Source organism: Perna viridis, chromosome 12, assembly GCF_037379345.1.
Source record: "Perna viridis isolate PV_CMFRI_1.1 ecotype Kerala chromosome 12, ASM3737934v1, whole genome shotgun sequence".
In the NCBI taxonomy this organism is placed as follows: domain Eukaryota; kingdom Metazoa; phylum Mollusca; class Bivalvia; order Mytilida; family Mytilidae; genus Perna; species Perna viridis.
This window is the reverse complement of record NC_142456.1, coordinates 10,173,246-10,182,961: the sequence shown is the minus strand read 5'-3', so window position 1 is coordinate 10,182,961 and position 9,716 is coordinate 10,173,246. Positions and strand designations below refer to the sequence as shown.

Below are 9,716 nucleotides of genomic sequence, written 5' to 3'. Positions count from 1 at the left end.
AAATTGTCGGAAATAAACGAACATAGATTTTTTACAAGTTTTCTTTCTCGAATCTGCTGAATTAAAGATAGATTTTTATGATAACATTTGGGTTGCAGTACCGAAAGATATTACAGGCAAAACGTTGATAAAAATAACGAATGGGGACTGTCATGCGCCGACTCTGCGTGTACAGAATTTGCAATCACGCGTTTAAGGGATACATAAAAAGTCTGAGTGTCCTTGTTGCGGTGCCAATGTCATAGTTAGAGCCTTCCAATGTTATGTCTACTGCTTTAAAATTTGTATACAGTCAATGAATATATTGTGATAATTCAGTGAATTTTGGACGAAAATGCATCTGGTATCAAATGTACATAAATCCCTCATCGCTGTATCTGTTTATTTTTTATGAACCATCATCCCAGTAAGTGTTTATTTGTTTTTTTTTATTTTTGAATTTTTGTTACTTACGTATTTACTGTCATGATGTTTGATGTTAGGATAAAGAATTACAGTAAAAAATCAAATGATTTTTTTTTTCATTTTTTTCTTTTTTTTTTTTGGGGGGGGGGGTAAAACCCGATTGCACGTGTTCCTTGCGGGACCTTTATGTTGTTTTGTGTTCGCATTTGCGATTTCGAGTATCGCCTTTACCGTCGGCATTCAAAACTACGATTTATTTCATGAGCTTTTTGCCCCGTGCAGGTCCGGGTGTCAAATGAATAGACCTGCAGCAACGCTAAGCTTGTCGTAAAAGGCGATTAAATAGTGCCCAGAATCCTAGCCGGGGGCTAGGGCGCTCTGCCCACAGAGCTACTGGGATGTGTTTGACCAAGCATGTAACACCCAGGGATACCCCATTCAACCACCTGGGGCACACCTCCCAGTAGCTCTGTGGGCAGACCGCCTAGCCCCGGCTAGGTTACTGAGCACTATTTAGTCGCCTTTTACGACAATCTTAGCGCTGCTGGTGGCTTATTCTTTTGACACCCGGACCTGCACAGGGCCCATGATAATGGAGAAAGATGTCAAATAATCGTAAAGTAGTTGTTCGTATTGTTGAAGGCGAACGAAAAAAATAGCGAAATTATATTGAACGTCTCATTTTGTTACATATAACCTTTTAGGGTATGTTTCGAATGGACATCGAAATGATATATTGAATCATATTTTGATGACAGGGGAATGGACAACTTATGACAACTAAAGACTTCTGTTACCCCTTGTACTCAGGTCGATCAAATATCATCCACTTTTTCGGTGTGCAAAGTCGCATATAATGAAGGACTCCCTCTTTTAATTACATTCACACTCATGCAATTATAACTTAAATGCTCATATAGTAATTTATTGTTTTCAAAAGTCGCCGGCTTTAGATGAATATGATATAAAAAAAAACAAGAATATAAATCTTTCAATAAGAGTATCATTTTATTTCCGGTTTGGCATACGTTATATCACAATTTGAATAATAATAGGGTGATTAATGGAAAGAGTAATTAACCAAAATATGACCTCGAGTGCCGAAGAACGCCTATATTTAAGAGTCTGCGAAATGTGTTTCACGCACGAGTTAAATCTGTATGCGTTCTTGACACGAGTGACCATATTTTGTATTCACGATTGATTATCATAGATATAGATTTTCTCTTTTATTTATTGCTATTTTTTAACATGAATTGTTAATTTTGTGATCGGTGGATTGAAATTCGTGTTGTGACGTTTTGGCGGGAGAATGTCCGAGTTCGAAATTAACAAATGTATTCCACAGTGTGAATTATCGAGATTTTGTTCACTGGAAACATTCGGTAAATCGCTGCTATCTAACAGAAAACAATTAAATTGATAGCAAATACATAGTTGTTTAGGCAGTCATATTTAAGCTGCAATAGTAAAAAATACGCAGGCTAATATGAACGTTGCAATGCCAAACAATATCATGCAAAGTAAATCATATGAGTAACATACATCTCTCCATTTAACTTCGATATCGTTCCAAGAAAATGGAGCCGGAGTTTCTTTACCTTCTATAATAGGCTTCACCTTAGACGGGTTTTTGCTCCATGGAAATTTTGTTGCTATAAACAACCAAATTCTATGTTTCTTTTGATTTTCATCCCTATGGTATAAATTTGATCCAAATATTGTCGCTACCGCAACAGCTGCACTGAGTATTACAGCAACAATCAAAATGAGGACTAATCGGCTCATTGGATTAGATGATGCCGGGATGGCTGATGTCACAAGCGTAAGAAATATGGTGTATGAAAGCAGCGTTGTCATGGCAAATCCGATTCGCTCCCCAGATTCTTCTGGAAGTATAAACACAAGTAAATTCATCACTCCAAAAATAAGGGCCGGCATTACAACAATAACGCTATAATACAAAGGAGCACGTTTTATAGATAATGTTACGATAAAGCTTGAATAGCCATTCCAACTTTTCACTTCTGAGTCAATCTTAGTGAGTTCCCAATCCGAATTGGTAACGAAAAAGGCATCATTAACTCCATTTTCACTAGTTATTTTTATTACCGATTCATCTAAACCTATTGCACCAAATTTTAAATAACACTTCTGGGTATCAAATGGGAATTTTGAAATATCTGCAGTGCATTTCGAATGATATAGCCCTATGAAAGTGTGAGACACATTTCCGTCACTGAAAACCCTCGTGTCAAATGTTATGTCACCTTCAATTAACTGAATATTTTCAACGGTATTAAACAAAATTATTTTTGGTGACCATATTTCATCTTGAGAAACAAGAATCGAATTAGCATTTCCATAGGAAGACGGCGTCCAGGAAATTCCATCATCACGCCATTGCATATTTATTCCAGCTGTTAAAACTAATGTTTCATCAACCTCTTGGAAATCGACTACAGTACTCGGATAAAATGTAATTGAAATGTTCAGTGGCAACGAGGCATCAGAAACTGGAATCACCCCTTTGTCAAGATTGGAGAAAACATCCGAATGAAGTTGTTTCATCTGAGCCAGCGTTTGACTTTCAACGTGTGAAAATGCTAATACAAAAATCATCATAAACGTAGACTTGAACATCTTGTCACAATAAAAGTGAACAAAGGAATGGCCAATGTCCTCTTCCCTAACAGATTTAAACAAGCACTATGCTGACCGATTAGAATTTAATAACATAAACTGCTTTTAAAAGCATTCTTTATATAGTCCGACATATTGTCTTATTAAATCTATATATTTAAATTCTTGATTTCATAAACGACAACATTTCCATACGACTGAATAATATTCTAATTCAAATATATAGTGTAAAATGCAAACACAAATGATTTTGTTATTTACCATAATAGACTGCTTTTAAGTTGATGAAGCATTGAGTCTTTCTGAATATGGCTGAAATATTGCTGCTCGGACGTTAAATTCCAACAATCAATCTTTTCCTGTCATGATTTCCGACCCGGTCTTCAGATGAGTTATATGATAAAAACCTGATTCAGTAGCTTCATGTCATTTGTGATTCTGTATGAAATTGCCCCATGTGGGTCCGGGTGTCAAAAGAATAGGCCTGCAGCAGCGCTAAGCTTGTCGTAAAAGGCGACTAAATAGTGCTCAGAACCTTAGCCGGGGGCTAGGGCGCTCTGCCCACAGAGCAACTGGGTTGTGTGCCCCAGGTGGTGGAATGGGGTAACCCTGGTGTGTTACATGCTGGGGTTGTCAGGTTATAATACGGAAAACCTGACCGCAAACCATAGTGGTGCACCGTGTTGGGAAAGATGCCACGTTCCTCGCACATTAAAGAACCCTACTGTGGTAGTCTCCCGGAGTAGAAACCATAGGGCTCCGCCACAGGAAGATAAATTGCCCGACCCTACCCACCTCTCCCTATTTCCAGTGGCAATCAAAATTTGTCGACCCCATTTTCCTTGTGTCCCATCCCTTTTTTTTCATTTCATCATCATTTCATGCTCATTTTGTCATCCGTTTCATGTTCATCGTCTGAATATAGCTGAAATATTGCTGCTCGGATGTTAAACCCCAACAAACAAAACAATAGGTCCGCAGCAACGCTAAGCTTGTCGTGAAAGGCGACTTAATCATGCTCAGAACCCTGGCCTATTTTTGTTGACACCCTGACCTGCACGGGTCTTTGTTCGAAAGAAAATCCTGCAATAAGTGTCAGTTTAATTATATGCATAAAAAACTTTTATAGACTTAGGATTGAATGTTCATTTTCAATTGTAAAAAGTAGCTCAGATCAATGTAAAACAATGACTTCAGAGGCAATCCCAATATAATGATTTTACATTGTAATAATATTGAGGTTTTAATTATCAATTCAAAGTTAATATTAAAGTTATTAAACAGAAATAATTAAACACTAAATCATTGTAAAAGAGAATGATTTCCATTGGTCATTTGTTTTCACGTAATTTGTTTACGTCTTTCTTTATTTCAGTAGTTATATTATAGGACTTGGCCTTATTTCATGCCATCAGGTCGTGATGTCGGCAGATCAAAAACGCATTAATTCCGATAAAACCCGTGATTCCAAATATTAAATGTGTGAGCTTTGTCCTGATTTTATAATTTAAATCTTTTATAACCTCTATTTAGAACATTATTTGGTTTTGAATGTTCGTTTAAGGCAGACACTCCTTTTTCCGTTTTTAGGACTCTTTGCCAAAAGTGCTTGTATGCTTCACAAAATCGTTCTTAAAGTCACGAAGACATTACATGGTCACTCAATCTTTGTCATGCATGGTTTAGAGGGTTTTTATGTGTCATTGTAATCTCGCACTATTTAGATCTTTGAGAATACAAGCACTACATTGTTCATTTATTTAGTGAAACAATTAATAACATCTCAGGTCTGTGGTAATGTACATTGCAGTGAACTTGTCCCTTACTACGATATTATAAAATAATTCCATTGTGATTACAGGACATATGCACCTAAAATACTGTTATATAATTATGTTAACGAACGGCGTCAATGAAAGGACTCGTATTTGTCGAAATTCGAATGTGTGATGGCATTGATTGTCTGAATTTTGCACGTGGTAAATATGGATATTTGATTGGTTAAATACTAATCAAGAGTAATTTAGGGAAACAATTTTTAGCGTAAATCAAAAGAATGTAATCCAGGGACAGAGACCACACATGGAAAACAGACACACACAACCAAGAACAAAGGATAACCACATACATAATACACACAAAATAACAAAAGAAAATGAGAAACTCGAACTCCACTAAAAACTGGGAGCATGGACTAGAGGCACAGGGAGAGTAAGCGTCCTCTGCTTTACTAGAAACACCCACCGAATTGCTCATAAAAAGTCAAGTCCAGGGTTGACGAAAGAGGAAAGGAAAACCATGACACGCTGAACAAATCAGTTTTCATTGTGCAGACGGGAACACCGTAATGATCCACGAGTTAATGATGACGACCATAAAACTTCGGTATTGATGACTTCAATCTTGTAGCATATAATCATGTCCCAGAGGCCTAATTGTAAAGAGTCTATCGCGATACAAAAACTTGTATATCGTAAGGTAAGAGTTGTGATATGTAAACTCCATACGCAGGTGCTGAAAGGATGTTGCACAGATGAAAGGAAAGTTGACAATACCGAATGAAAAGTCATGGCGTTTGTCGTATAGTTTGGTCAATAGTTTTCCTTTGCCATCGACCTTCTAAGTGTATCACAAAATATGAAGCTGACTTCATAGTATCTGTATCACCCTTTATCTTAAGTTCTCTGGGGGTATCAAATCCCAGGAACTAAGTCTGTTTGACTTACTTATTTGTTCCCAAATCATGACAATAACCTCATTTAATATCACACCTCACCCACACCTTAACCTCCATCTGATAGGTTTTATAGCGAGAATGGTTATGGTCTACGCGACAACAACCCACCGAGTTATGAAGGGTATGTACTGTATACCTTAGATATTTCTCTATAAGCAACCATTACCTCGTCATCAGATTGGTTTTTGTTAGGATTGTAAAGGGCTTGGTCAATTATGGGTTAAAATGTGGTGGTCGTGTCCAGACTGGCTTACAGGGATTTCTATTTGCATATTGTTTACATGAATGCGCTGCGTTAGTTTCTCATATTGCGTTACCGACATTCCTTTGACCCGTTGATTTCCTTAGAATTTATTTTTGGACTAGTACAATCAGTCATAAGGTAACATGTTTATATCCATTAATATGTACATTCCGGAAAATGTAACAGTTAAGGAGGTAGACCTCTCATGTATTAATCTCATGTAAGACTGATTTCATCCTGTTTCAAATCCAAACTTGCTGGGCTTTAGTGAAATTAAATGTAATACAAACATGTCACTGATTTCAAGAGTTATGTCCCTTACCCTAGTCTGCCTCCTTAACTATTAACTAATTCATACATTTTAGATACATCTAAAAAAAAATGATATAAACTTCCCCATTAACACCATATACCATCCACCCATTGTCCCCGTTCCTATTCTCCATTGAAAGATCACCATCCCTCAAGAGAATCCCCATACTATTGTCCTTTATCTAGTATTAACATTATCAAATAGAATTTTATATTTTCACATCCTTAAACATTTAAACAACAAATCTAAATTTAACATCTTGTTCATATCAATTAAATACTTTAAAAACTAAATGCTCGTTCCCACTCCCATATAGAACAGGATGGGAAGTTTATCTCGTACAAATACTGTAACTTCTTTGCCCCGTTTAGGTCCGGGTGTCAAAAAATAGATCTGCAGCAGCGCTAGGCTTAACGTAAAAGGCGATTAAATAGTTCTCAAAAACCTTGCCCGGGGGGGGGGGGGGGCACAGAACAAATGGGATGTGTGCCCCAGGTGGTGGAATGGGGGACCCCTGTTACATGCAGGGGTTGTCAGGCAGTGATACGGAAAACCTGACCGCAAACCATATATATTGCTTTTCCGTGTTACAAGATATATATATATATATATATATATATATATATACAACGTCTCAGAATGTGTATGTGACGATTCTATTCGCTACACGTTTCAAATTCGTGATGCAAATTTTTGGTCGTTCCCTCCGCGGGACTCGAACTCGTACCGTTGTGACATCTATGGCAACACCGCCTGCACAAAGTCCAGCGCCCTAGAACACTCGACCAGCTAGGCTATATAAAAATATAGCTTTCGCTAATAGCGAATAGAGTCGTCACATTCTGAGACGTTGTATAATATTGATTTCTTGTGACATGCATCATTAATTTGGTCCTCCATCCTACACAATAAAATATAAATGAACTGTCCCGTACTACCATACATCGTGTACTAAGTTACAGCCCTAGATTAATCCTACGAGGAGGGATGACCCGACCAGCGAAAGCTATATTTTTATATAGCCTAGCTGGCCGAATGGTCTAGGGCGCTGGACTTTGTGCAGGCGGTGTTGCCATAGATGTCACAGCGGTACGAGTTCGAGTCCCGCGGAGGGAACGACCAACAATTTGCATCGCAAATTTGACAGTTCTAACATCGTTGGGAATTTTTCAGACCTTTATATATATATATGATACAATATTCCTTTCGATGATCCTAACTATATCATAGGGATGGGGGTATTGATTTAAGCGGTTGCTCATCCTTATCTAAAACTATTTTTTTTAAATTTAGTGATTCATCCAAGGATGGGCTTTCAATGTTCCATTCAATCACGGGAAACTTCTTAGTATTACTGCATTGTTCATAGAGACAAATATGCAGCCTGTGCGATTAGTGTAGGTAATAAATTAAACTAATGTAGGTATTTTTTTTTATATTCCTTTTGTTTAAACAATGAGTAATGATTCCTTTTTGTAAAATAGTCTTTGTACTGATATAACCACTGATTTATCGATTATGACACTATAGCATGCAAATGCTATTTAATCACCACCGGTATATTCACGCCGCAATGAAAGAGGGAGGTTTGGCGCGTCTTACAACCTAGATTTAACCCATATTATTCATATTAGCATTGGTATATCAAGATAACTGTTTAAGTTGCAAAGAAGAAGCTGTTTTCAATACAATTCGATTTATATACACACCGTGTGAAAAGCCGGAGGTATACAGTTATCATAATATAACAATGTGAAAGAGAGCCAAAAACTATTGTTGACTGATAGTTCTGCTCTAGTAAACAGACATGTCACTATCACGACCCATCTTTTTTTAAAAATGAGTGATAACTCAACTCAACACATTTTAGGTTGGGAGGTTTGCTTATATTTTTTTAATGTTCATAATCATATTACTATTCTTTCATAATGGGAAATTTCAGTTAAATTTAACTTAGTTGTCAAATGATGGCAAACCCTTACAATTTATATATGACAGTTATCCCTTAAACATTTTGCAATTTATTTGATCAAGTACATGAAGTTCTTTATAGTATGTAGTCATTAAAGAAATATTGAACAGTAAATTTTGAGAAGTGTAAATAATATTCAGCCATGTTTTAACTGTTTTCAGGAGTAGTTGAAAGGTGTACATTCTAAAGCACTCAATATATTTATATAGTTTTACTTTACATTCATTGTAAGATGATGATGAAAATAACTTAGGGATAGGCTTAATTTTTCATATATAATATTCCTGCTACATATTTAAAAGTTAATTGATGGCAAAGGCTTGGCATGCACTTAGTTTTATTTTATACCTCTTTCTTGAACTTAATATGTGAGAAGTGTGTTTTTTCTTCTGTAGGGATATAATATTTTCAAAAAATCTAATAACTTTTATTTAGCTTTACATTAAAAGATGTAAATTAGTATAGTTTAATATCTTGCAAAATATAAAACGAAAAATAGAATGATTTTAGTACTTGGAAAATAGGCAATCACAAATAAAGGTATCTGATAAATCTGTAAAAACACTAACAAAGTTGGTCGTGAGAATCTTCAATATCTATATGGTCTTTTATATGGTTTCAAACCTCTACGTCGAAAACTGAAAATAAACGTGGTACCCTCTCAAGTTTCACCACTGATCGACGTTCACAAAATAAGCCGTTTTGCATTTATACACTACGGACCTAAAATTGAAAGAAATGCTCCTAAACTTCATTTTCATTTTAGGTACGCCAAACGTTTTCTTAGAAACAAGAATAAACAGAGGTGAAAAACTGAAATTAATTCAAAGCTTTCATCGTTGTTATCCTGAACATGGGCTTGATAAAAAAAACCTCTATAAAGGAATATTGGAATGTTAATTCCCGTCACAACCTACACCTTTGTCCAGGCGTCTTTCTTCCAGGAAACATATTTCAATATATTCTAAAGTGTCTTCACTTAGTTGACAACCGTAAAATAGCTCCTAGATGAAGCTCGAGCCATCTTGGTAGCACTTGAATTGATTACTCAATCTAAAATCTTTCACAGTTTATTATTTGTTCTGACTCTTTGAGCTGTCATTTGGCAATTAAGAGTCACAAACTGAAAAACACTCTTATCTTACAAATTTTATATTTTATTCATCGACTTTGGGAATTTGATAAAGAGATTGTTTTTCTCTGGGTAACAAGTCATGTTGATATTCAGAGGATTCAGTTGTAGACAGGGTTGCCAAGAACGCATTAAATGAAATAATGAAGGACGTTAGTTTGCCATACACCGATTTTAAACCTTTAATTAGGAAATATATTTTAAAGATGTGGCAGGACCGGTGAGACAGTTCTGAACAAAACAAACTCAATTCCATAAAACCCGATCTAG

The 9,716-nt window shown here is 36.2% G+C and overlaps 1 long non-coding RNA gene across 1 annotated transcript; it reads right to left on the bottom strand.

Moving 5' to 3' along the window:
• Positions 1–1,316: 1,316 nt before the first annotated feature.
• On the bottom strand, positions 1,317–5,027 carry LOC148601142 (uncharacterized). The gene is made up of 2 exons (XR_015917124.1): positions 3,310–5,027; positions 1,317–2,294 (listed from the first exon to the last, which is right to left on the bottom strand). It is a non-coding gene; the product is annotated as an uncharacterized LOC148601142 (long non-coding RNA).
• Between the last annotated feature and the right edge of the window lie 4,689 nt (positions 5,028–9,716).